The sequence below is a fragment of the Vulpes lagopus genome, chromosome 8 (genome assembly GCF_018345385.1).
Source record: "Vulpes lagopus strain Blue_001 chromosome 8, ASM1834538v1, whole genome shotgun sequence".
NCBI classification, from domain to species: domain Eukaryota; kingdom Metazoa; phylum Chordata; class Mammalia; order Carnivora; family Canidae; genus Vulpes; species Vulpes lagopus.
The window spans coordinates 53,419,643-53,445,366 of NC_054831.1; the positions used below are offsets into that span (position 1 = coordinate 53,419,643).

Here is a 25,724-nt window from a genome sequence, read left to right on the forward strand (position 1 = left end):
ATCTTCTGTAGTAAGATGGAAAAAAACAAGAGTTATCTACTAATATAATGGGTATAAAATGGTATCTCATAGTTTTATTTTACACTTTCATTACCAGTGGAGCTGAATTTCTCTTCCTTCACTTGTTAACCATGTAGATTTCACCTTCAGTTGTCAGATTTAGCAAATAAAAATACAGGACAATTTGTTAAATTTGAATATTAGATAAACAACAAATATGTTTTTAGTATAAGTATATACCCTCACATTAGTTGGGATATACTTAATACTAAATTTTTTTATTGCTTATCTTTAATTCAAACTTAATGGGGCTTTCTGTATTTAATATGACAACTTTACCCTCTGTAAATTGTCTGCTGCTGTCTCTTACCAAATTTTTAATTGCATTTCCTGTCTTCTTGTTATCTTCAAGAATTCTTGGCATTAAAATAAAAAAAAAGAATTCTTGGCATACACTGGATATTAGCTGCTTTTTTTTTTTAGAAGTTGCAAACATTTTTCCAATCTTCTGCCTGCTTGTTAACTTTATAATGCTTTTTGTTGAATAACAAGTCCTTAATTTTGATGGAGTCAATTCTTTCAGTTCCACCAGGATGTTCCCATATTTTTTATACTTTTGAGATCTTAAATATTTTATTTAAAATATTCCAAGGTCACAAATAGGTCATCCTACTTTTTTATTTCATTAGCTTCATAGTTTTACATTTCATGTTTAGATCTTTAATATATTTAGTGTTTATTTTAAGGGAAGAGTATTAGGAAATGAAGAGAGAGAGGTAATGGAGGGAGCAGATTGCATGGGGATTGTAGACCCTGTGAGGCCTTTGGTTTTTTTTGCTTTAGTGAAAGAGGAAGCCAGTGGAGGTTGTGAGCTGAAATCTGAAATATACTTCTAAAAAAATTCTCTGATGACTCTGGTGAATATGTTGTGTGAGATATGGCAGACTATTCATTCTTCCCCGGTATTTAGGATATCCTTTTCTCTGTTAGTATCTGAACCTCTCTTAGAGACTGTAGCTTCCAGCTTCCCCTGACTATAGGAAATGTCTACATTAGATTAGGTTTGGACTAATTAAATGTGAGCAAAAGTGGTATGTGCAACTTCTGGGTTATCTTCTTAAAGATGAGGTGCTTGTCCTGTTCCTCTCCCTATGCCACCCTCGCCTTCCTACTGACTAGAAGACAGCAACAACTGCCTTGAACCCAGAGGTAGACATCCTGTGATGAGGATGGCAGAGCCATCCCTTGTCAGCTTAGGTCCCGGATGACCTTGTGGAACAGAACCAACTACTACTCACCCTCCCCTAAGCACTGGCCTGTCTCTGGACTATTTCCAGGAAGAGAATAAACTTTCTTGTTTGAGACACCGTATTTGTCATCATTTAATCACAGCATCTGTACCCATACTCAATTTAATGCCAAAATTGGTACCTGAAGTGTGGTGTTGCACTAATAAATAGCTTAAATACATGACACTGGCTGAGTAGGTGGTCAGCAGACAGTAGACACCATGTTGTAAGCTGGAAAAGTGGTGACCCCTGTTATGCTAATGGTACAACACTTGATGGAGCTGTCATTTCTGATCACTTGGAAAGGCATCCAAGTGTGTGTCCAGTTTGTACCTCCAGGTGGTTAGAAAGACTGCTAATGTGAGCCTGCTCACACAAGTTGGCTAGCTGCTTTAGCAAGGAGCTGAAAGAGGGTGTCAAGTAAGAGAACAGTTGGCTAGTTTGCAATTAGAGTTGCCCATGGCCTATGCTCTGAAAGGACAGTAGTATGGGGCTATTGCGGGCTTGGAAAAGTTATTTTCTTTTTCCCAAACAGCAAGAGGTTATATTCATTTTCAGGAACCTTTGTCAGATTTTCTTGGCCAGAGAAAAGTGGAAGCCAGGTGAGGCAAGGATCATGTTAAGATTTATCTTCCCATTTGAACCAGTCAGTTAGCTAGGTAAACCTCCAGTTACAAATAGAAGGTTTTAGTTTCCTACAACAACAACAACAAAAGTTTATTTCTTACTCATGACATGTCTATGGCTCTTTTCCACCATCCTCTGTCACTCTGAGCCAAAGGAAGAGGCTTTTTGGGGACATCACTGTTCTGTTTCAGAGGGAAAGGAGACATAGCAGAACCAGCTGCTTGGAAGTAGCATATGTTATTTATGTTCACATTTTATTGGCTGAAGCTAATCAAGTGGCTGAGCCTGAAGTCATTCAGGCAGGAAGAACATTTTAAGTCACATAGCTTGACCGGACGTGAAGGGGTATGGTGGTGGTATTATCATCCTGCCGTGTGAACGAGATGCTCTCAATTTAGCTAACCTTAATTCAAGGGAGAGAGGAATGAATCTGCCTGAGAGGTCAAGTCATAATAACAGGACAGAATTGACAAGCTTAGTATCTACCACCAGACTAAACCTTTAGTTGTGGTTACTTTCTGGGGGCACTGACTGAAGACAAAGAGATCTGTGGAGATTTTTGAGAGAATTGTGTTGATAAAGATGCCACAAGTTTAGCTTGCCAAAACCTGTGATGGTTTGACGTTGTTTGACAACCAACCAAAGCAACCTTTGACCCCCCAAACATGTACCCCCCAGGAAATAAGCTGTTAGCTCGTTCCTGCCTCTTTGGAGCATGTACTGTCCCATGTTCACTTCATAGTTTTGCCAGAAAGGATAATGGAAGAAAGTATCTTCCAGACTCCAATAGACAAATGGACATGAGAGTCCATCCCCTTGTACTTTTTTTCTTTGCTTTCTTTCCTTTCTTTCTTTCTTCTTTCTCTTTCTTTCTTTCTTTCTTTCTTTCTTTCTTTCTTTCTTTCTTTCTTCTTTCTTTCTTTCTTCTTTCTTTCTCTTTCTTTTCTTCTTTCTTTCTTTTCTTTCTTTCTTTCTTTCTTTCTTTCTTTCTTTCTTTCTTTCTTTCTTTCTTTCTTTCTTTCTTTCTTTCTTTCTTTTCTTTTTTTTTTTTTTTTTTTCCTGAGGAGTGGAGGACTAGATAGAACCAGTAAAGGCTCTCAGGGAGATTATGAGAGAGCAGGACAGGGTGGAGGAGGGTGCCAAAGAAGACTCCAAATTCCCATAGAGTCCTGCAAAGGTGAGTGTTGCTCCCTCCCCAGAACTAAATTTTAACCAAGGAATTTTCTTTCCTGGTAGAGTGGAGGATTCTTTGCCATTCCTATGTAGTAGTACTCCATCATTGGTAAGAATAGTATTTGCCATTCTTTTCAAAATGGAAGACTTAATTACATTAATCTTATTTGTATTCCATTGTGTATTGGCTGTAATGCTGGGGATAGAGAGCAGCATTACTTGTCTAGTAGTTTGTAGGTCACCTGACTGGGACAGAGACACATTGGTATCTTTTGGAGAGTTGTGTATCACCCAGAGATCTTAGACTTTGAGCTGAATCCAGTAACTGGATGGGGCTTCAGGTTATCCCTTTAGAAAAGGAGAGGAATGTTTGAGTGGGAAGGAGGCACTCCCACCTCTGATATTTTACTGGCATCTAGCTCTTATTTCTTAGGCTCCTTGTAGCCAGATGAGACCACATATCTAAGTTTTGGCCAGTGGATGGAAGTGAGGAGTACACCTTCTAAAACACATTTGTATTTAAAAAATGCTGTTATATTCTTTTTGCCCTGCCCCTGTGGATGAGGTGTGGGTGAGCCAGCTTCCATTGTACAGGCACGGGCAGTGCCCCAGGGGAGTGGCAGGATAGGAGAGAAGGAGTCTCAGTCTCTGGACTGCAGAGAACTGCCCACCTTCCTGGGACCACTTGTCTGGGCTACATAAGAGAGAAGTGAACTCCTCTTTTGTTTGTGCTGCCACATTCCTGGTCTTGTTATTGCAGTTTAGCCTATACAGAGGGCAGTAAGGAAAACAGGAAACAAACATGGAAGATTAGTTTTGGAATTGTTCTTAGTGATTTTTTTTCACTTGAAGCTTTTCTCTTATATATTCTTCCTGTGAAAGTTTGTCTTTCAAATCATCTAACAAAGAGTTTAGAAATAAGGAAACTCTTTTATTTGCACATCACTTGTGATTTCCATTTTATTTCATATGCGTATTTACATATTGTTATAGAAATTTTGTATCCTGATATTTTCATGTGAACATTTTCTTTGTTGCTGAAGAGTTCTTATACTTGTACAATTATTGTTAAATAACATTTGGTTTTACCACATGTGTATTGCTGTTGACTGCTATGGATTGAATTGCGTTCCTCTCCCCCCTCCCTATCTATCTATCTATCTATCTATCTATCTATCTATCTATGTATTTTAAAAAAAGATTTTATTTATTTATTCATGAGAGATACACACACACACACACACACACACACACAGAGAGGCAGAGACACAGGCAGAGGGAGAAGTAGGCTCCATGCAGGGAGCCTGATGCAGGATTTGATCCCAGGACTCCAGGATCAGGCCCTGGGCTCAATGAAGGTAGGCGCTAAACTGCTGAGCCACCCAGGGATCCCCCCCCCTAATTTATATGTTGAAACCTTAATCCTTGATGTGACTATATTTGGAGATAAGGCTTTTAGGGAGGTGATTGAAGTTAAATGAGGTCATAAGGGTGATCCAATAGGTCCTATAGAACTGGTGTCCTTATAAGAAGAGGAAGAGACCCCAGAGGTCTCTGCCTTGTGAGGATACAGTGAGAAGGCAGCTGTCTGTAACTCAGGAGGAAGGTTTTCACCAGAACCAGACTATATAGGCATCTTGATCTTGGGACTTCCAGCCTCCAGACTGAGAAAAATAATTTTGTTCTTTAAGCCACCCACTTGTGGTATTTTGTTATGGCAGTCCAAGCTAGACAGCCCAGGCTTTTAACTGCTACACCACATGCAGGGGGTTCTTCTCAGATCACAGTCAGTAGCAAAGCAACCTGTGAAGAAAAGTCCAAAAGAGGAGAACACCAAGAAAGAGTAGTGTTACTGAAGCCAAGAGATATGCTTTTTTTTTTTTTTTTTTAAGATTTTATCCATTTATTCATGAGAGATACAGAGAGAGAGGGAGAGAGAGGCAGAGACACCGGCAGAGGGAGAAGCAGGCTCCATGCAGGGAGCCTGATGTGGGACTTGATTCCGGGACTCCAGGATCATGCCCTGGGCCGAAGGCAAGCACTAAACCCCTGAGCCACCCAGGGATCCCTGAGATAAGCATTTTAAAATTGAGAATGTCAATATTAAATTGACAGGTCTTATAAATTCGGAATGAATTTTCAGGTAAGAAGTCATCTATATTTTGGAGAGTTATGTTTGCACAAAATCCAGATTGCAAAGGTTGAGTAGTGAATTGGGAGTGTTGGTGGGAGTGGTAGAAATAATGAACTTAAAGCCTCTTTTCAAGACACAGGCTGCAAAAGGGAAGGCACAAGTAGGACAGTGGCAGGAAAGAGAGCCATCATACCTGGGGGAGTAGATGAGATTTGTTTGTTCATTTGTTTTGTAATGGGAGAGCTTTAAGCATTTTGTTGGGGGGAGGGAGTCAGAAAGAAGTGGAAGATTTGAGAGAGGAAGGTGGATAAATGATGGCATCAGATCCCTTAGGAAGAGAGGTGGCTTGAATTTTGAAGCCTGGTTGGAGGTGAGCTTTGAGGAGGAAGAGGGGCATCCTTCCTCCCTCCCTCTCAGGAAGGAGGTAAGAGAGTGGTTGTTGGAGTGGAGGTGATATCATTTGCTAAGTGGAGGGGAGAGGAGGAAGCTTAAAGTGATGAAGTTTGGAATTGATTCTGTGGGATTTGGGAGAGCCCACAAAGAGCCTGCTGTAGTGATCAAGAGCCTACTGGAGATGGGAGGCCATGTACTTGGAGAGGCTCCAGTCCCCTTGGTTGGGGCTTTGAAAGCAGTGATCTCTAGTCTGGGTGTGGGAGTGGAGAAATAGGTTCTCAGACTGGTTTAGAGGAAGGACAAACCAGCAAGAAAGTTCACTTTAGGCAAGGGAGTAGGCAAAGCTGGATGATCAGATCCTAGGTGTATAGTGGGCAGGAAGTGAAGCCTAGAGTTTGGCTGATGGATCAGGAAAAGAATAGAGAGGGCATGGGGAAAACCTGGAATCTTAAACATGTTAAGATTAAGTATGATTTATTCATTTATTCATTGAATAAATATTGATCATTTATCTTCCAGACACTATTCTCTGTGGAGTGGCTCCTTAGATCAAAACAGTGATCAAAACAAAGTTCCTGCCCTGCTAGAGCTTATTTCTAGAGGGGAGGTAGATAATAAACAGATATACATATGTGTGTGTGTGTGTATATACACACACACACACACACGCACGCACAAATGTTAAGAAGGAAAATGAAGGGTAAGAGGGTAGAGAGTGATGCAGATGCTATTTTAGGTGATATGAACAAGAAAAGGCTCTTGGAGGAGATGACCTTTGAGTGGAGACTTGGAAGGCACAGCAATTGGAAGAGCGTCCCAGAGTTTGCAAATGGCAGGAAAGAGCCCTGGCCCAGAGCTTGCATGAGGAGTGGCCAGGTGACTGGGGAGCGTGAGTGAGGAGGAGAGTGGAATTCCTGAGGGTCATGATACCTTAGGCCTGCAAGTGGGATCTGGGATTTCATTCAAGTGTCATAGGAAAGCCATTGGAAGGTTTGAATCAGAGAAGTGATGTAATCTGCTTTACTTTACTGAAGGTTCTGTGCCGAAGGCTCACGTTGGCTGTTCTGTGGAGTTTTGATTGGCAACGGTAGGAAAGGAATTTAAAGAGCTAGAAGGGTACAAGAATGTAGCCCATAAGTAGCATATTGGAGTTGAAGATTTCAGCAATTGAATGCTTCTGGGTGAAGGATCCCACTGCTGCTCTTTTAAGCAGACACACCCAGTCCACAATAGGCATTATTTCCAGTGGATTAAGGTCTGACCCCGACCCTTAGTTTCTGCCGCACCCTTTCCTGTTTTTGACTCTGCTCCTCACCAGCTTCATTATTCATTCTCCCATTTTTGTCGTCATTGGTCTTTCAGATGTGATGCACACTGCTGTCTGCCTGGCCAAGACTTCTCTAGATTTAGATTTACAGACCTTTTCATCATGGTCTGATTGTAGTCTTCAGAAAACTTCCCTGGAGGCCACAGTGTGAGAAGTAGGGGTGGAAGTAGGGGCGAGGGAAGCTGGCAGCACTGTGTTCTGCCCACAGAGCCCTGTTCTCACTCCCTGAAGCAACCCCTGACACCTCCCGTGAACCCCACGCCTCTCAGCCCACAGCGTGCAAGAGCCCAGCACTGATGTGTGCTGCCACCCCTCTTCCCGGATCAGCTCAGGTCACACCATCCACGCTCAGCCTGTGCCACCTCACCCGCTGGCTCCTCGCTGGCTGGGTGGTGGGATGCACAGACTCCGTGTACAAAGTGGTCTGTTGAGGACACTGAAAACTGTGAGGCAGGCATGGTATATCATCCCAAATGTTAGTTTTACTCTGGCTGTTATTAAATTTACTGAATTTGCACAGCAAAAAATGAATGTAGCTCCGATTATGAACCATGAGATGTTGACAAATTCTTTTATTGACTAATTAAAAATGCCAACTTTTTTGTAAATAGGAAAATAGGTGTATGATAGTTTAGAATGTAACATTTGTGTGAACCCTTTAAGGAACAAAACGTAAGGCCAAGAGGTGTAGATTGTGTGGGCCATTTAGTGCATGGCCTTCAGTCTCCAGGGGATTATTCAGTCCCTCTGCTTTGCATTAAGGATACTTTCATAGACAAGGTTAGAACTACCTTTTCAGGTGGTTGGATTTGTAACTCTCTATTTTTGTTTTTATGTTTAATGGAGCTATGACAACATTTTTATTCACATGGGTTAGGAACTGACTATAATATAGACTGAGCCTTCAGGCTTTCTGGTTAAAGGTAAAAATATGAGTATTTTCCTCATTTATTCAGGTTTCATTTTGACAGATGTCATTAAAGTAAACATTGCTGCATTATAAAAAGAATTTGTAAGAGCCAGGTGATGGCCTAGTAAAGCCAATACTCAAAACAAGATTATCCTGGGCCACAAAATAAGTTTGATGCTTCGGATTTTTTTTAAAGAAAAATAGGGTATCCCTTGCATTAAAATCTGCAGTGTTTCTTCTGAGTTAAGGGTAGATTTTTAAGCACTAAGATAAATTTCTTTATTTGGACTGTTTGCCATTAAGAAATTGATTTAGCACTAGGGATTTTGTATAACACTGCCAAATTCTAAGGTTAATGAAGGACTTGGTCATGTTCACTGATGCATCCTGAGCACAATACCTGACACATAACACTTAGTAACTATTTTTTGAATGAATGGATGAATCTTTGATATAATTGTGGAAATAATACTGTCTGGTTATTGATACAGGCAGTATCAGGGTAGAATGAAGCACCTCCCTGGGTGTGCTATCACAGTGTTGCCGTGAATATATGGCTTCTTTAAATTAATAAAAATAGCATAACTATAAGGTTTTTTTTTTTTGAGTCTACCAGTTGACAAGTCTGTTTAATCGTGTAAAATGCCAATTCTACTGGTAAAATGAGGATAGCAACACAAACTTTGTTTATTGAGTGTAAGTAACTGCACTAAGATTGGATGAGGTATAGAGAGTAGAAGAAAATGCGTATATGCAAATCAGTTATCTGACGATGGACTTGTATCCAGAATTTATAAAGAACTCTTACAACTCAGTAATAAAAAGAACAACACGATTAAAAAATGGGCAGAGGACCTGAATAGACATTTCTCCAAAGAAGATTTATAAACTGTAAATAAACTCATGAAAATATGCTCAGCATCATTACTCATAGGGGTATACAAGTCCAAATCTCAAAAGATAGCCCTTCATACCAACTGTTTGATTATAATGAAAGGTAATAACAAGTGTTGGTAAGAATGTGGTAAAATTAGAACGAACTTACATTGCTGATGGGAAAAATGGAGGCAGCCACTTCAGAAAACAGTTTAGCAGTTCTCTGAAAGGTTAAAAAATAGAGTTACTATGTGTTACCGAGCAATTCCACTCCTAGGGCCATACCCCAGAGATCTCAAAACACATATCCATGTAAACATTTATGTACTAATGTTCATAGCAGCATTATTCCAGATAGTTAAGACATGGAAACAACCCAAATGTCCATCAGCTGATGAGTGGATAAGCAAAACATGTATATTATTCATACAATCCAATGGAATATTTCTCATCATGAAAAAGGAATAAAGTACTAACACTACAAAGTGGACAAATCTTAAAACATGCTTAGGAGTCGGACACACAAATTGCCCAATGTTGTATGATTCCATTTTACAAAGTGTCCAGAATAGGGCAATCATAGGGACAGAAAGTAGGTCAGAGACTAGAAGGGGTTGGAGAAGGGAGATGCGGAGTGACTGCTAACGCATAGAGTTTCATTTGAGAATGATGAAAATGGTCTAAAAAATTGTTTGCGGGGCAGCCCGGGTGGCTCAGCGGTTTAGCACTGCCTTGGGCCCAGGTCGTCGTCCTGGAGACCTGGGATCGAGTCCCACGTCAGGCACCCTTCATGGAGCCTGCTTCTCCCTCTGCCTGTGTCTCTACCTCTATCTCTCTCTCTCTCTGTCTCTCATGAATAAATAAATAAATGAAAATTTTAAAAAATGCTTGAAAAAAAATTGCTTGCCGTGATTTTTTTTTTAAGATTTTATTTATTCGTGAAAGACACACACACAGAGAGAGAGAGAGAGAGAGAGAGGGAAAGAGGCAGAGGGAGAAGCAGGCTCCATGCAGAGAGCCTGATGTGGGACTCGATCCCGGGACTCCAGGATCATGCCCTGGGCTGAAGGCAGGTGCTAAACCACTGAGCCACCCAGAGATTCCCTGCGGTGATGGTTTTATGACTCCACGAATACACCAACCAGTGAATCGTCTACTGTGAAAGAGTTAATTGCATAGTATATGAATTATGTCTCAATAAAGCTATTAAAAAAAGAATAAATGAGGTAATGTGTGGGAATATACTTTGAGCTACTTGAGAAGATATTATTGTAGTTTGACTGTGTAGGCCTTTAAATAGTAGCAGGATGACTTAGATATTTTCACTTGCAGCTCTGTGATTTTTATGCCATGACTCAACTTTATAAGGCTGTAACTCAGCAATATAAAATATTGAAAATGTTGAAACATTAAATGAAAACTGCTTGGCTTACTGTTTTTATTTAATAGGATTTTCTGAATCTGTTAATTAGCAATGAGTAGAATGTGATTAAGGAATTAGGTTTTTGAATCATAAAATTTTTAGAGCTGGAAGAAATTTTAGGAGTCGTGTATTCTAGGCCACCTCATTTTGTTTTATAAGTGAAAGAAACGGGCCCTAATAGGGTAACTAAGGTTAACTAAGATGTCTTAGGTCACAGAGTTGAGTAAGTTCTAGAACCGAGTCAGTGTTCTTTCTCTTGACTACCATTGGTTTTGGTGCTGTGATAGTATTAGCACTAATAATCCTAATAGCAGTTATTTAAATGTTTCCTGTATGTATCCTAGGCATTCTGTTTAGTACTTTATGTATATTTATTTTTCTTAGTTACACAGATTCTGAAATTGATTCATTTACCTATGGGTTAGTTTCCTATTGTTCTGTAATAAATTGAGAAAAACTTAGTGACTTAAAACAACACAGATTTATTATTCTATAGTTCTGGGGACCAGAAGCCCTAAATGGGTATTACTGAGTGTCCGCAGGATTGCATTCATTTCTGGAGGTCTTAGGGCAGACCTCCTTCTTGTCTTTTCCAGTTTCTAGAGGCTGCCCACAACATGTGACTGGTGGCCCTCCTTCCATCTACAAAGCCAGCAGTGGGGGGTCAAGTCTCTCAGGCAGTCTTTTTGGCTCTGACTTCTTTCTTTTCCCTCTAAGAACCCTGGTGGTTCCTGTGGGTCCACCTGGGTGTTTATTCCAGGATACTCTCCTTCTTTTAAGGTCAGTTGATCAGGAGCCTTAATTCCTCATTGCCATATAACATAACCAATTCACAGATTGCAGGGATTAGGATGTGGATGTCCTTGAAGGGCATTGTGTGCCTGCTATGCCTACCACAGTCTGTTGAGTGAAGAGAGTTAGGATCAGAGAGAGGTTAAAGTAAGTCATTTAATGTTGCAGCATTACCAAGTGAAAAAGCCTGCATTTTAACCCGTGACATGGTTATTTAGCCTATCTTTCATGATTACATGGTCTTTTCCACAAATGCTGTTTGGTCCTGGTGTGGCAAAGTAAATAGGATTGTTAGCAGTGTTCATATAGTAAAGAGGTCTTTCTGACTAAGGTAAAAATCCCATTTACTTTAATGATATCAAGAAATAGGGTATTTGAATATGGGACAATTGAGAGCATGGTAGAGGAGTATATTTGATATGGAAACATGTTTATGATTCATCAAAACCTTCAGTCCATCACCACCACCCCCTTCATGAATTCCCTTTTGTCATCAATTCTTCCTTGTCCAACCCAGCTGCCTCAGTTCAAATTGTTCCCCTGCAAATTCCCTGATTCCTTTGCCCTCTCCTAATCTGGCAAAGCTGGAGGACTGGAGGAGCTCAATTACCTGCCTGTTGGTTACATTTGAGTGATGTCCGTGGCAGCCTCACATTTGCCCAGCAGCCTTCCCACCTGCCTCTGTGGTCTTACTCCTATGGCCCGACTCCTCCATTCTTCCAAACACCTTATCCCCGACCGGTGTCACTTGCCATCTTGGCTGTTTTCTGTGAAGTGGACTACTGTTTAGCCCCCTTTCAAGAACACTCTTCTCTTGGTCTTTGGCCCTCCACCCTTTCCTGTTTTGCCTTTTCCCATTCTGGCTGACCCTTTCCTGTATTCTGTTTTGGTTCCTCCACTTTTATCTGTGCCTGCTGAAAGAGGAGCTCCTCATATTTTCCTTACCTTGCACTTATGGTTTAAAATTTGATCTGTTTGAGTATATCTCCCATATTTATTTCTCTAGCATAAATCTTCTCAGCGACATCTTAGGCAGGGTCAGTGTTTGTCAGGGGGGCTGTCTTGTGCACTGTAGGATTTTCAGCAGCATCTCTGGCCTCTACCTACTAGATGCCAGTAGAACCTCCTCTGTCCCAGAAGTGGCAACCAAAAATATGTCACACATTGCCGAGTGTCTCCTGGAGGACAGAATCACCTTGGGTGAAAAACCATTTATCTAACCTAAAGCTCTCTTCTGAGGATCTAAGGATAGTGCCTTCCTTGCAGCTCCACTGGAATGTCTCATAAGCATCTCATATTTAACATGTCCAAAACAGACTCCTGTTATTTCTCTCTGATACACTCTTCCTCCAGCTTTACTCCTTCCATGTATGGCCTTGCTGGCCGTTGGAGATATTTGGCTTTTATTCTGAGTGAAACTAGGAAGCTATCAGAGGATTCTGGGCTTGGAAATGATAGGAGCTCACTTAGGTCAGATCACTATTGAGAAGTGACTATGTGATATAAGATTGAAGCAGGAAGACTTGCTGAGAAACTGCTATGGTGATCCAGGAGAAAGAGGGTAGTGTAGCTTAGACCAGGGTGGTAATAAAAGAGATGGTAAGAAGTGGTATCTTTGGAGTAAGCCTTTGATACAGCTATCCTGGGGAAGAAGAGTATATTGTATTATATGAGATTAGTATCTTAGTGTGATATGTTTATCAAGTTATTTGCTGAAAACTTGCAGGAAACAGGTTTTGGTGGATCAGAGTGATAAGAGTGTAGCCATAGCCCAGCAACTTGTGGGGATGTTACTTGAATGAATCCAGGCCAGAATGGCCAGTAAAGCGAGAGTCCTCATAGGAGGATTAAGGAGGACATCCAGTCCAGCCAGGTACACTTCACAGTCTTTCCTGGGGCAGGCCCTATCACTGTGAAACATATACCTATGGCAGGTTGGATAGAACAAACAGAAGTCAGGAGATTTGCCTTCATTAGATATTGGAAGCAAGTCATATTGCCCTATAAGCTAACGTAAAGTGGCCATTGGCATTTGGGGTGAGATCGATTTTTGTTGTACAAGATTGCCTTCTATGAAGTGAAATACTTAGGATCCTCACTGATAGGAATATATGCTCCCTTATGGTAACATCTAAAATGTGCCATCTCTCAGAAAGGGAGACAGAACATAAAGACTCCTAATTCTGGGAAATGAACTAAGGGTGGTGGAAGGGGAGGAGGGCGGGGGGTGGGGGTGAATGGGTGACGGGCACTGAGGGGGGCACTTGACGGGATGAGCACTGGGTGTTATTCTGTATGTTGGCAAATTGAACACCGATAAAATTTTTTTTGGATTTAAAAAAATAAAGTAAAATGTGCCATCTCCCCTCCAGTTTCCAAACTTCCATGGGAGTCAGACATGCTCAACTGAAAGCCACTTGACTAAGTCCCCCTTTCTAACTTGAAAACTGCCTATCATAACATAAAGTCAAAAGGCTATGGCATGTTAAGCCCTCAAAGAAAACACAGATTGTTTCTAGTTTGGGGGACTTAGAAGAGAAATGTTGCCAGGATTACTTCAGAATTAGTGCTGATTTTTATTGTGTTGCATAAAATGCATCCTTTAAGTATTTTGTGTCCTTATATGTACCTTAAAATATTAATTCTTAATTCTGTCATAGAGGGTGTGGATGTCTCAGGGCCATCTCTAAAGATAGTGCAATAGGACACCTGCTCCTGCTGTTCTATTTGTAGCATTGTTAGGTAAGGGAATTTGAATTAAAAGGAATGAAGACATAAAAAAGAATTCTCTAGCTATATTTTGGCAAAGGAAATGGAAGCAGGGTAGGAAGAGGGAGATTAATGGCTATATGTCAGTGTTGTGTATATCATGTCTTTGTCAAGTCTAGCTGATATCAAGAGCTAAATATTTTTAAAATCACATTTTAGAAAACTCAGTAGAAAATAGAAGGTAGGGACACCTGGGTAGCTCAGTTTGTTAAGTATCTGACTCTTAATTTAGGCTCAGGTTATGATCTTAGGGTCATGAGATCCAGCCAGACATGGGGCTCTGTGCTTAGTGGGGAGTCTCTCTCTCTCTCCTTCTCCCTTTGCCCCTCCCCCTGGAGCTTGCACATGCTTGCTCTCTTTCTTTCTCTCTCAAATAAATCTTAAAAAAAAAAAAAAAAGAAAATAGAATGTAATATTTATCAGGTTTGTGATAGCTCAGTAACTCAGTATAGTAACTTAGTATTGGAGCAGTGAAAAACTCACCAAAGAATTGATAGGTCAGCAGCGTGAATATATAACATTTAAGACTTATTCACAATGAAGAAAATAATATAACAGACTGGGAAAAGTGCTCCTATCAGGTGTGATTAAGGGTTAATATCTGTAATACCTGAAGAGTTCTCTTAAACTTAATGAGGAAAAAAATGTCAAGACTTAGTACATAAGTGGACAGAGAATTTTAACAGATATGTAATATAATTAGTAATAAAAATGTAGGAATATGTTCATCATCACAGGTAATCAAAGAAATGCATTTTAAATCCACTTTGAGTTACCCCTTCTATTCTCTTGCAAGTACTGGAAGTTAAAATAACTCCCAGGTCTGGTGAAATTTTGATGAAGTGGAGGCCATTCATGCTTACTTGTTTCTCGTGCTATACTCTTAGCCATTGCCTTTCTCTGAACATGTGTGATTTCAGATTCTTTTGCCTTGTCCATATTACATTTCTCCCATCTTCCCCCTGACCAAGGCCTGTTGACTTCTCATCCTTTGGGAGCAGCATTCAGATGGGAGAGGCATCCCACCCTAATTATCACTGCTAGTGAGCCACCCTTGATTTGCATTCAGCACTACAGTGCAGTGCCAGGTAAATGCGTCAACCCCTGCCACTTGAGTACGGGTTCTTGAGGTTAGGGGTGGTCAGCTGTCTCAGGGCCCGACACATAGCAGTTCAATAAATGTTGAACTAAGTTACTGAGATTTGATGAATGTTTTAATGAACTAAAGGTATGTCAAGATGATAAAGTAATGAAGTCACTGAAAGTGTAATTATGAGTGTAATTTATGGCAGAATTTTGTAACTGAATACAAAATGGTATGTTTAGTGTGATGTAACCACATTTGAGAAGTAATATGCAGAAAATAAAATTTTAACAATTTTAAATAACAGATAATTTTCTTTATAACATAAAGATAACTTTTTAATCTTTATGATAAAATATATAATTTAAAAAGTCAGCTGGCAGACTTATCTCCTCCTCTCTTTACCAAAGGCTAAACTCTTCTTTTTGTTCAATTATCTGGTTTAACTATCAGGAAACAAGGTAGACCTACCCAGATTGTGGGCTCATAAGGGTTAGCTGCATTTTTGTGAATGGGAATTAAGCATATTTAAATATGCTCTCCAAGCATATTTAAACTTTTACTATGTTTGGGTATATCTAACTTAAGAGTTCTTTTCCTTTTTTGTTTTATTTTCGAGATGATTCCGTCTTATAGATATATGGTACTTAGTATTTTGTAGTTTATAAATGCATTCACATTATCAGTGATAAGTTCTATAGCTTTGATGATGTCAGATATAAATGGTAATTGACTTATTTTACATTTTTTGAGTATCTACCATCTGTCAGTGACTGAGATACAGAATGCCTTCAGGGAAGTCCTTGTCTGGCAGGGAAGATAGGCAGCCATGATCACATGATGAACATATGGTGGGGTGCAGGGGAAGGGGGGAGCAGTTATTTACCAAGAAAATTGGCAAGATAAGATGACTTTTTTTTTTTTTCCAGTGAGATGATTCTTGAACAGGACTTCAGAAGATGAGCAAGATTTTTGCCAAAAGGAGAAAAAAAAAAGGAAAGCATGAACAGAAAGATGGAAATGTGGAAGTCCATGACGTGTTCAGAAGCCACTGAAAGACTTTAGAGAGGGATATGATGTGATCATATTTGTATTTTGGAAAGAAAACAGGTCAGTATGGGGAAAGATTGTTTTGAGGAGACTCAAGAGGAGTGGTTCTCAGTCTTTTTACTTTTACTTTTAGATGCTTTCCCATATGACATTTTTCTAAGTGTCCCTAGATTTTGATTGCAACATAGGTAAGACAGGTTTTATATTATGTACAGTTCTGTTCTGCCGACCATATGGCCTATCTCAAATTCATAGCGTATGTATAGAAAAGTATCTCTTATGAACTTCTGGATGAGAACCAATGGTTTAGAAGAATGAGATCAACTAAAAGGTCATTGCAATGTTCCAGGCAAGAGGTGATGGCTTAAATCAGGGCAGTAACAAAAATAGATGGGAGGGAATATATATGAGACATTTTTCTGTGTAGACTTGGTGGACTTGATTTGTGAGAGTAAGGAGAAAAGGAATTATAGATCAGTGTTTCTCAGATTTTAACGTGTATATGAATTGCCTGGGGATTTTGTTAAAAGGTAGATTCTAATTCAGCAGGTCCAGAGTGGGGCACAGTCTTGTGTTTCTAAAAGATTCTAGGTGATAAACAACAAGCATTATTGGTTCATGGACCAATCTTTAAGTAACAAGAGTAAGAGAATTTGAGTGTCAGGTTCGAGTTTCCAGGTAGTAATGTCATTATCTGAAATGGGGAACACAAGAGAAAAATGTTGGAGTGAAGTCCTTACATTCAGGTATAAAATTATAGACACCTGGAAATTTGGATTTTTAATGTAAGAGAGAAATTAAGTCTAGAGATACAAATTTGGGAATTAGCATTTCATCAATTGCAGTAAAAACTTAAGAATGAATGACATTACCTTGGCATAATACCCTCTGGTTCTATCCACATCGTTGCAAATGGCCAGATTTCATTCTTGTTGATGCCCCGGTAATAATTCCATTGTATAATATATGCCACATCTTCTTTATCCATTCATTTGTCGATGGACATAAATAAGTCCAAGAAATACAAATACTATATGATTTCACTCATCTGTAGAATTTAAGAAACAAAGCAGATGACCATAGAGGATGGTAAGGAAAAATAATATAAGAAAAAAAACAGAGAGGGACGCAAACTATAAGAGACTCTTAACTATAGGAAACAAACTGAGGGTTGCTAGAGGGGAGGTGAGTGGGAGGATGTGGTAACTGGTTGATGGGAATTAAGGAGGGTACTTGATGTAATAAGCACGCACTGGCTGTTGTATGCAACTGATGAATCACTGAATTCTACCTCTGAAACTAATAATACACTGATAATTAAATTGAATTTAAATAGTTAATAAAACCAAAACGAATGAATGACATTACCTGTAAGAAAGAGATAAAAGTAATATTAGAATATATACTTATGTTTGCTAGAATTTTAACACTCCATTTAAGTTACTTTATAAACTATCCATGTGGAAGAAATTGTATAGATAGCCTCCTTTCTATGAACAATGTGTAGGTAAGAATTCAGGAGTAGAGAAATTTTTGGAAAACTGCTTAATCTCTTGGTAATGGGCATGGATAAGGTTAAATATTCTGTGGGTCAGGTTAAAAATGAAGTACCTCATTAGGTAAACTCATTCATACAAACAAATATGTGTTAAACACCTTCAGAATGCCAGCTACTCATCTATATTCTAGGGCTAAATAGTGTCAAGTAAGATGCCCCAAATACAGAGATTAGGAGGAGGATAAACAAAGTGATTATAATACAGTGGAAGAAATACTGGGGTGCGAGAGTCCAGCAGCAACCTGTGACTCAGTGTGGGGATAAGGAACTGTCTTCTTGAGGAAGTATCATTTAAGTTGAGACATGAAGGCTGAGAGAGGTGATCTAGAAGAGGTCAGGGAGGGCACGACAGCAGCAACTACAAGGGGAAAAGTTTCTGCAGGTTGAAGAGGGCAGCGTGGCTGACCCAGAGTGTGTGCAATGTAGAGAGTGACGATGAGATTGGAGAGGTGAACAGAGTCCATGGCTAGGCCTACTCTCCTGGGACTCGGAAGAGGGTGGGAGGAGAAAATGATGTATTTTCCAAAGGAAAAAGTACTATTCTGCCTGGGTGTAGTTCAAACAATAGTCTTATGCATATGGTTTTATAAGGGTTTTGTGGATTGGCGCAGTAACGCAGTGACTCATAGTAACATTGTTTCTATAGGAAAAATGTTTTGGGCTTCAAAAACTGTCTTAAAATTTAGTTTCCAGTTGTGTTTTCGCCATTTGGGGACTGCCTGGGTAGTCATACGTTTCTACTGCTTCTTGTTATTTGTGTTCAAATGATACTTTTTCTGGTGTTTATCTATCTGGCTATAGTGTTGACTTTCTACCCCTTGATAGGAATCAAAGGTATCATTCCACAGATCTGGTTGAAATGTTTTCTTTTCTTGAACAGATTAGAAAATGTATAGAAATAAAAATAGAAATCTTTTTATACATTGTTTGGCTTTCAGAATGTTGTTCTTTCAAATTAAGGGTTCCCTCTGTAAACTACATTGTGGTACAGTGTTATATACCAAGAAAATTTGAAAAATTAAGACACAAAAATTGTTATAAACAGAAAGTGGAAAGTGTTGCCATGATTTCACTGTTGAAGTCAAATGAAATGCAGAAGGTAAGCAGTACAAGGATAAAATGCCTTTGCTTTAAAAAATACTTTAATAAGCATAAGCTTATCACCATCATCTTCATGACTTTCGTTATCATTAGAAATACTACATATTTTAAAGCAGAAAAGAGCTGGTAAGGCAGTCTCTTTATAAAATAGATCTATATAAGCTTCATTTGTTTAATAAATGAAACTTTAGTCTGAAACTCTCTCAAATTCCCATGTCTCCAAGAGGCAAAGTTAATTTCATTGACACTCCTCTCAGTGAAAATATCTTTCTGTATCAAAATGCTTTCAGCTGGCAAGTAAAGGAAGACCCAGCTGAAACTGAAAATAATAAGTAACTTTTATGATCTCATATAACTAGAACTTTGGAAGAAAGATGGTTTGATGGGTGGTTCATGTAGCAGCTAACTGCAGTCATTAGGCTCTCAGGATCTTTGTGTCTTTCCATTCTAACATCCTGTTAGCTTTTGTCCTCAGGCTTGTCCCCTCCAGGTCTGGAGATGTCAGGCACCTTGAGCTCCAAGATTTATATCCTCAATTCTGAGTATCCAAGATTGTGAGAAAGGAAGGTATCTCTTGTCTTGTACAGCAGCAGTTTGGGCTGTTATAGTAAAATACTGTATAGACTGGGTGGCTTAGGCTGTTTTGCACAGTTAATGGAGTCTGGGAAGTCCAAGATCAAGTTGCCTAAAGATTCATGGTAAGGGCCTCTTTCTGGTTTGAGGACAACCACCTTTTTGTTGTTGCCTCACATGGCAGAGAGAGAACTTTGTCTCTTTGTCATTTTGTAAGAACATTAATACTATTATGGGGGCTCCACCCTCGTGATCTAATGTAACTCTGATTACTTCCCAAAGGCCTCACCTTCAAATACCATCACAATGGGGATTAGGGCTTTAACCTGTGAATTTTGTGAGGTGGGGAGCACAAAAATTCAGGCTATAGCATCTCTTTTATGTATTTTTTTAGAGTGAAAAAACTTTCCCAAAAGCCTCTTAGGAGAATTCACTAGCTGAATGTACCTCATATAACCCATTTCTAAACCAATCAGTGGCAAAAGACATAAAATCCTGTGATTGGCTTAGACTAGTCGAGATTCTTCCAGCCCTCTTAGAAAAGAAGTAAATTGGGATTCTGTTATCCTGGAAAGAGAGTGGACTGGGAAGGCAACCACTGGTACCTGCCATACCTCCCAAGGCCAATTCCTCTGCTTGGGCTCTGAATCATTTTCTGTCTTCTGGAGGACTTTATTCTGTTAATAATTTTTTTTTTTGAGGAATAAACAGTCAATTTTATTGGGCTCAGACAAGGAGTCCATGGGTCTTGAGGAACTCTGTGTATTTGTCAGTTTTCTTCACATTCTTTTTGGCCTGTTTCCGTAACCTCATAAGCTGCTTCTTTTTCCAGTAATGGATCTTGGCCTTCTCCTTCCTATTCTCCTCCAGGGTAGCTGTTACTGCCTGGTACTTCCAGCCAACCTTGTGAGCCAGGCGCCCCAGGTAAGCAAACTTTCGTGTAGGCTTCAGGTGTACCACCTTGAGGGCAGCTGGAACCACCATTTGCTTTTTATTTTCATAGGGTGGTGGGATCCCATCAAACACCTTGAGGCGGTCCAGGGCAGCCTGGCCTCACTTGGTCTTGTGGGGCAGCATGCCTCGAGCTGTCCGCCAAAAGATACGGCTGGGTGCTTGGAAGCAGTAGGGGCCACGGGATGGGTTGGTGTTTATCCGCTTGCAGAGGAAGGCCAAGTACTTCAACTTGTTTCTGTAGAAATTGCCAGAAATGTTGATGCCCTCATAGTGCACAACTACAACCTTCCAGCCCAGAAGCACCTGCTTGGCTACAATGGCTGCCAGGCAGCCCAGGAGATGGCCTCGGCCACTGAGCACCAGGACCCAGTGCTTGTTATATACTTGTGATTGTTGAAGGCAGAAGGATACAGAATCTAAAGCCAGACTTCCTGACAATGTGACTTTGGCTAAAAATCTCCAGCTTCCTCACCTGCCCCTCCGCCATCTTTGGCAGCTGCCTGGGAAAGTGTTAATAATTTTTTTAATCACCTTTACTTTAAGTCTGTCTTCTTATTCTTTTCAGGCTATATTGGAAGAAGAGCATATATGTGCTGTCTCCATTTCTCTTTTTAAAGCATATTCCTCAAATCTTCTGTAATCTGGATTCTGCTCCTCCTCATAATAACCTTTCCCTACTGTCATCATTAGTGTCCACCTGATTGCATGAACCTTTGCCAGTATTACCAGTGGTTTTTTGCCAGTCTTACCAGTGTTTGGCAGGATCAGTAGTTTTGCAGGTTTAGTGTACACCAGAATCATCTGGAGGGCAATTAAAAATACAGATTGCTGGGCTCCACCCTAGAGTTTCTAATTCAATAAGTCTGAGTTGGGGCTTGTAGATTTGAGATTACTTTTGTTATTATTGGTTTTATTAACTACTATCTTCTTCATGAGTTTCAAACCTGCACTTTTTTTTTTTAAAGTATTTATTAAGGGATCCCTGGGTGGCGCAGCGGTTTGGCGCCTGCCTTTGGCCCAGGGCGCGATCCTGGAGACCCGGGATCGAATCCCACATCAGGCTCCCGGTGCATGGAGCCTGCTTCTCCCTCTGCCTGTGTCTCTGCCTCTCTCTCTCTCTCTCTCTATCATGAATAAATAAATAAAATCTTTAAAAAAAAAGTATTTATTCATGAGAGACACAGAGAGGCAGAGACATAGGCAGAGGAAGAAGCAGCCTCCATGCAGGAAGCCAGATGTGGGACTTGATTCTGGGACTCTGGGATCACGCCCTGAGGCAAAGGCAGATGCTCAACCACTGAGCCACCCAGGCATCCCTTAAACCTGCACTTCTTGTTCTTCCTGTATTCTGTTTTATTGATGAATACCAGTGTCCTTTTTCTCAAGTAAACTCTGGAACCCACCTTGTTTTTTTATTCTCCTTTATTCCCATACACAGTCAGTTCATGTTTCATACTCTAAGTATTCCTTAAGTGGATCATTTTGTCTCCATCCCTACTGTCTCTGCTTATTTGGAGCACTCATTTATTTTCACTTATGCCACTAGAATGATCTCTAAAGTGCTCGTCCTATCTCCTATCTGATTTTCTCTTATTTATTCTTTTCCTATTGCAGAGTGATTTTTTAAAAGCAAATCTGATCACATTATTCCTGAACTCAGAATTCTTTGGACTCCTGCATCTTCCAGATAAAACCCAGTCTCTGTACCATGCAAGCAGAGAGCTTCAGGATTGAGTCTCTGCCCACCTGTCTAGTGTTCTTTTCTCCCCTCTTCTGCTTTACTCTACTTCAGTACTGAACTTGCCTCCATTCTGAATGCTGTTGAGTTTTTGAGCCTTTGCATGTTTTCTTCTTGCCTGAAACACTTCTCTTACCCCCTTGACTGCTTTGGAAGGTCCTTCTTATCTTCCAAGACTTAGCTTAGGGATGCCTCTGCTCTTGCCTCACTTCTCTAATACCTTTTCTTATTTTATTCCTGGAAATCAGGTGTTCCTTTTCTGTGTAACCATACAAGTTTGTAAATGGCACTCATTTAGCACTTAACCACCATTTAATTCTGCCAGTTTTTTGGGTGCTTGCTCCCTCTGGACTATAATTTCTTTAAGGACAAAGATTGTACTTTTCATCCATTTCCTAATAGAGCACCTAATATAATAAGAAATGTTTGTCAAGTGACTGAAAGTTAAGGACCATTTTTAGTGATAGAAACTGGTCATAAAATCAAATCGGAAGCACTTAGGACTGGGAAACAAATAGGAGGGTGACACCTTAGGCTTTAGTTGGATTTGTTTTAGATTCTAGTAAAATTCATGGTTCTTGTAGTCTGTACTGAGCAGCCATAGGGGTTGGTGATAGATTATAGAAAACACTTGAGTGATGTTCAAATTAGGTTGCTTTTTTCATTTCCTTGAGAGTTTGGATGAAATCTGGAAATAGCACTGCTGTTAAGAGTACTTTGGTATATTAAGAGCTCTGTCCAGTAAGATGAGAACAACTGATCCCAAAATTTTCTGATATATATATTTACATATATACATACATTATACATTATATGTATAATATATATATGTGCATATATATACTTCTTCATTTAAAGTATATAATTTAGTGATTTTAGTATAGTTACAGAATTATACAACATCACTACAATCTAGGTTTAGAACATTTTCATCATACCTGTTGGCAGTCACTCCCCATCCCTATTTTTCCAATCACCCCAGCCTTGGCAATCATTAATCTACTTTCTGTGTATGCATTTGCTTATTCTGATTTTTTATGTAAATTGAATCATACGATATGTAGTCTGTTGTGTCAGACTTCTTTCACTTAGGTATAGTGCCTTTGAGATTCATTCATGATGTAGTAAATATTTTAATTCTTTTCATTGCTGAATACTATTTCATTGTATGGATATGTCACATTTTGTTTATCCATTCATCAGATGAGGGGCATTGGGTCGTTTCCACTTATTGGCTCTTATGATTAATGCTGGTATGACATTTATGTCCAAGTTTTTGTATGGATGTATGTTTTCATTTCCTTTGAGTACTTACTTAGTTGTGGGACTTGCTGGGTCAAATGGTACTTTATGTTTTAACTTTTTGAGGAACTACCAAAATGTTTTTCTAATTGGCTGCACCATTTTTCATTCCCACTGGCAAGATAGAGGATTCTAATTTCTCCACATCTGAATCAATACTTATTATTTCTCTTTTTGATTATAGCCATCATATTGGCTATAAAGTGTTGTCTCACTGAATATTAAATTGATTAAAAATGTATTGTGGTTTTCACTTGCATTTCCCCAGTGGTTAATGATGTTGGTCATTTTTTCATGTGTTTATTAGACATTTGTAAATCTTCTGCATAGAAATGTCTATTCAAACCTTTTGCTTATTATTTGATTTTTAATTAAATAATTGTTTAGTTTTTCTTAATGGATTAGAAGAGTTCATTATTACTGGTAACAGTTTCTTTTTGGAAATATGATTTACACTTATTTACTTCCATTCTGTTTTTTTCCCCAATTTTCTTGATAGTATATCATTTGCAGCACAAAATATTTTAATTTAGAGATGTCCTAGTTTATTTTTTCTTTTTGTCTCTTGTATTTCTGGTATATTTAATAAACCATTGTCTAATCCAAAGTCACAAAGATTTACTACTCTGTTTTCTTCTAGAAGTTTTATTGTTTTAGCATTTGCATTGATGTCTGTGATCCATTTTTAGTTAATTTTTGTGTGTGATGTAAGAAAGAAGTCTAGCTTCATGTTTTTGATTGTGGATATCCAGTTGCCCTTGTACCATTTGTTTAAAAAGACTATATTTTTTTCCATTAAATTGTTTTGGATGATGCCCTATTAAATTAAAATTGACCATAGATGTAAGAATTTATTTCTGGACTCTCAGTTTCTTTCCATTGTTTTACATGTTTATCTGTATACCAGTACCTTACTGTATCAATTAAACTATAAGTATACAGTAAATTTCCAAATTGGGATATGTGAATCTTCCAACTATCTTTTTTATTTTTTAGGATTGTTTGACTCTTTTGGGTACCTTGTATATCCGTGTGAATTTCAAGATAAATTTTTCAATTTTTGCAGAAAAGGCAGCTTGGATTGTAATAAGAATTCTGCTGCATATGTAGACCAAGATGAAAAGTACTGACATCTTAACAATATTAAGTCTTAACAGTGCATGAACAGGGTATGTTTTTCCATTAAAGTTGTCTTTAATTTCTTCTAACAGTATTTTGTAGTTTCCACTGTGCAAGTCTTATGCTATTTTTATTAAATAAATTCCTAAATATTTTTATCTTCTTGATGTGATTGTAAATGGAATTGTTTTTATAATTTCATTATTTCATTTTTGGGTTGGTCATTGCTGTTGTATAGAGAAAAAGAATTTTGTATATTATTCTTGTATCCTGCAACCTTGGTGAACATGGTTGGTTATTCTAAAAGCTTTTTTAAAAAAGAGATTCCTTAGGATTTTCTATATACAAAATTGTCATTTATGAATAGAGATGATTATAGTTACTCCTTTCCAATCTGGATGCTTTCTTTTGTTTTGTTTTCTCTTGCCTAATTGCATGGGCTAGAACTTGCAGTGAAATGTTAGGCAGAAGTAGTAAGAAATAGGACATAATTCTCTTGTTTTTAATTTTAGGAGGGACACATTCAGTCTTTCATTATTGAGTATGATGCTAACTGTGAGGTTTTGAGATGTCTCTGTCTGTTTGAGGAAGTTCCTTTCTATTCCTAGTTTGTTGAAAGCTTTTTATGAGGGTGTTGGATTTTGGCAAATGCTTTTTCTGTGTCTATTGATATGTAGTTTTTAAAAATTTTGTTAACGTAGTATTGGTTAACTTAGTTAATATAATATGCGTTAGGTTTTTGTGTGCATGTGTGTATTGAACCAACTTGGCATTCCTAGTGTAAATCTCACTTGGTCATGGTTTTAATACTTTTTACATATTCCTGGATTTGCATTGCTAGTATTTTGTTGAGGATTTTTGCATCTGTACCCATAAAGAATGTTGGTATGTAGTTTTCTTATGATGCCTTTGTCTAATTTTGGTATCAGAGTAATACTGGCTTATGGGAGTATTCTCTCCATTTATGTATATATGTGTGTGCATATACTTTTATATATGTGTATATATAACTAATGAAGCCCTTGGGTCTGCACTTTTATTTGTTGGAAGTATTTTAATTACTAGCTCAATCTCTTTATTTGTTACAGGTTTATTCAGAGTTTCTATTTTTAATTCAGTCAATTTTAGTAGTTTGTGTTTTTCTAAGAATTTGTTCTCTTCATCCAGGCACTCAATTGGTTGATGTACAGTTGTTCATAGTATTGCTTTATAATAACTTTTATTTCTGGAAGGTCAGTGGTAATGTTCTTTTGTTCATTCCTAATTCTGGTAATTTGTGTTCCTTCCTTTTTTTTCTTGGTTACTCCAGCTAAAGACTTGTCAGTTTTGCCAGTATTTTCAAAGAATCAGCTTCTGTTTTCATTGATTTTTTTCTTGTTTTTCTATTCTGTATTTTATTTGTTTGCACTTTAATCTTTATTGATCCCTTCCTTCTGCTTGCTTTTCTATTTTCTCTTTTTTTTCTTGGTTCTTAAGATGGAAGTTTAGGTTATTCATTTGAGAACTTTCCTCTTTTTTCATATAAGCATTGC

General features: G+C 38.7%; 1 protein-coding gene and 1 pseudogene across 14 annotated transcripts in view; one reads left to right on the forward strand and one right to left on the reverse strand.

Annotated features, from left to right (window-relative positions):
* Positions 1-25,724, forward strand: part of ZNF438 (zinc finger protein 438) — a 409,820-nt gene that overhangs the window by 243,937 nt on the left and 140,159 nt on the right. For 7 of the 14 annotated variants that reach the window (XM_041764960.1, XM_041764962.1, XM_041764966.1 and 4 more), the window contains exon 2: positions 15,727-15,907. The exons of 3 other annotated variants lie outside the window; for them this stretch is intronic. The gene's annotated coding sequence lies outside the window, so the exon portion shown is untranslated. Of the gene's footprint in view, positions 1-14,520; positions 14,802-15,726; positions 15,908-19,949; positions 20,004-25,724 lie in introns of those variants that run through there. 4 more of the 14 variants (XM_041764963.1, XM_041764964.1, XM_041764965.1 and 1 more) reach the window with 2 other exon arrangements.
* LOC121496561 lies at positions 19,347-20,520 on the reverse strand (annotated as a pseudogene).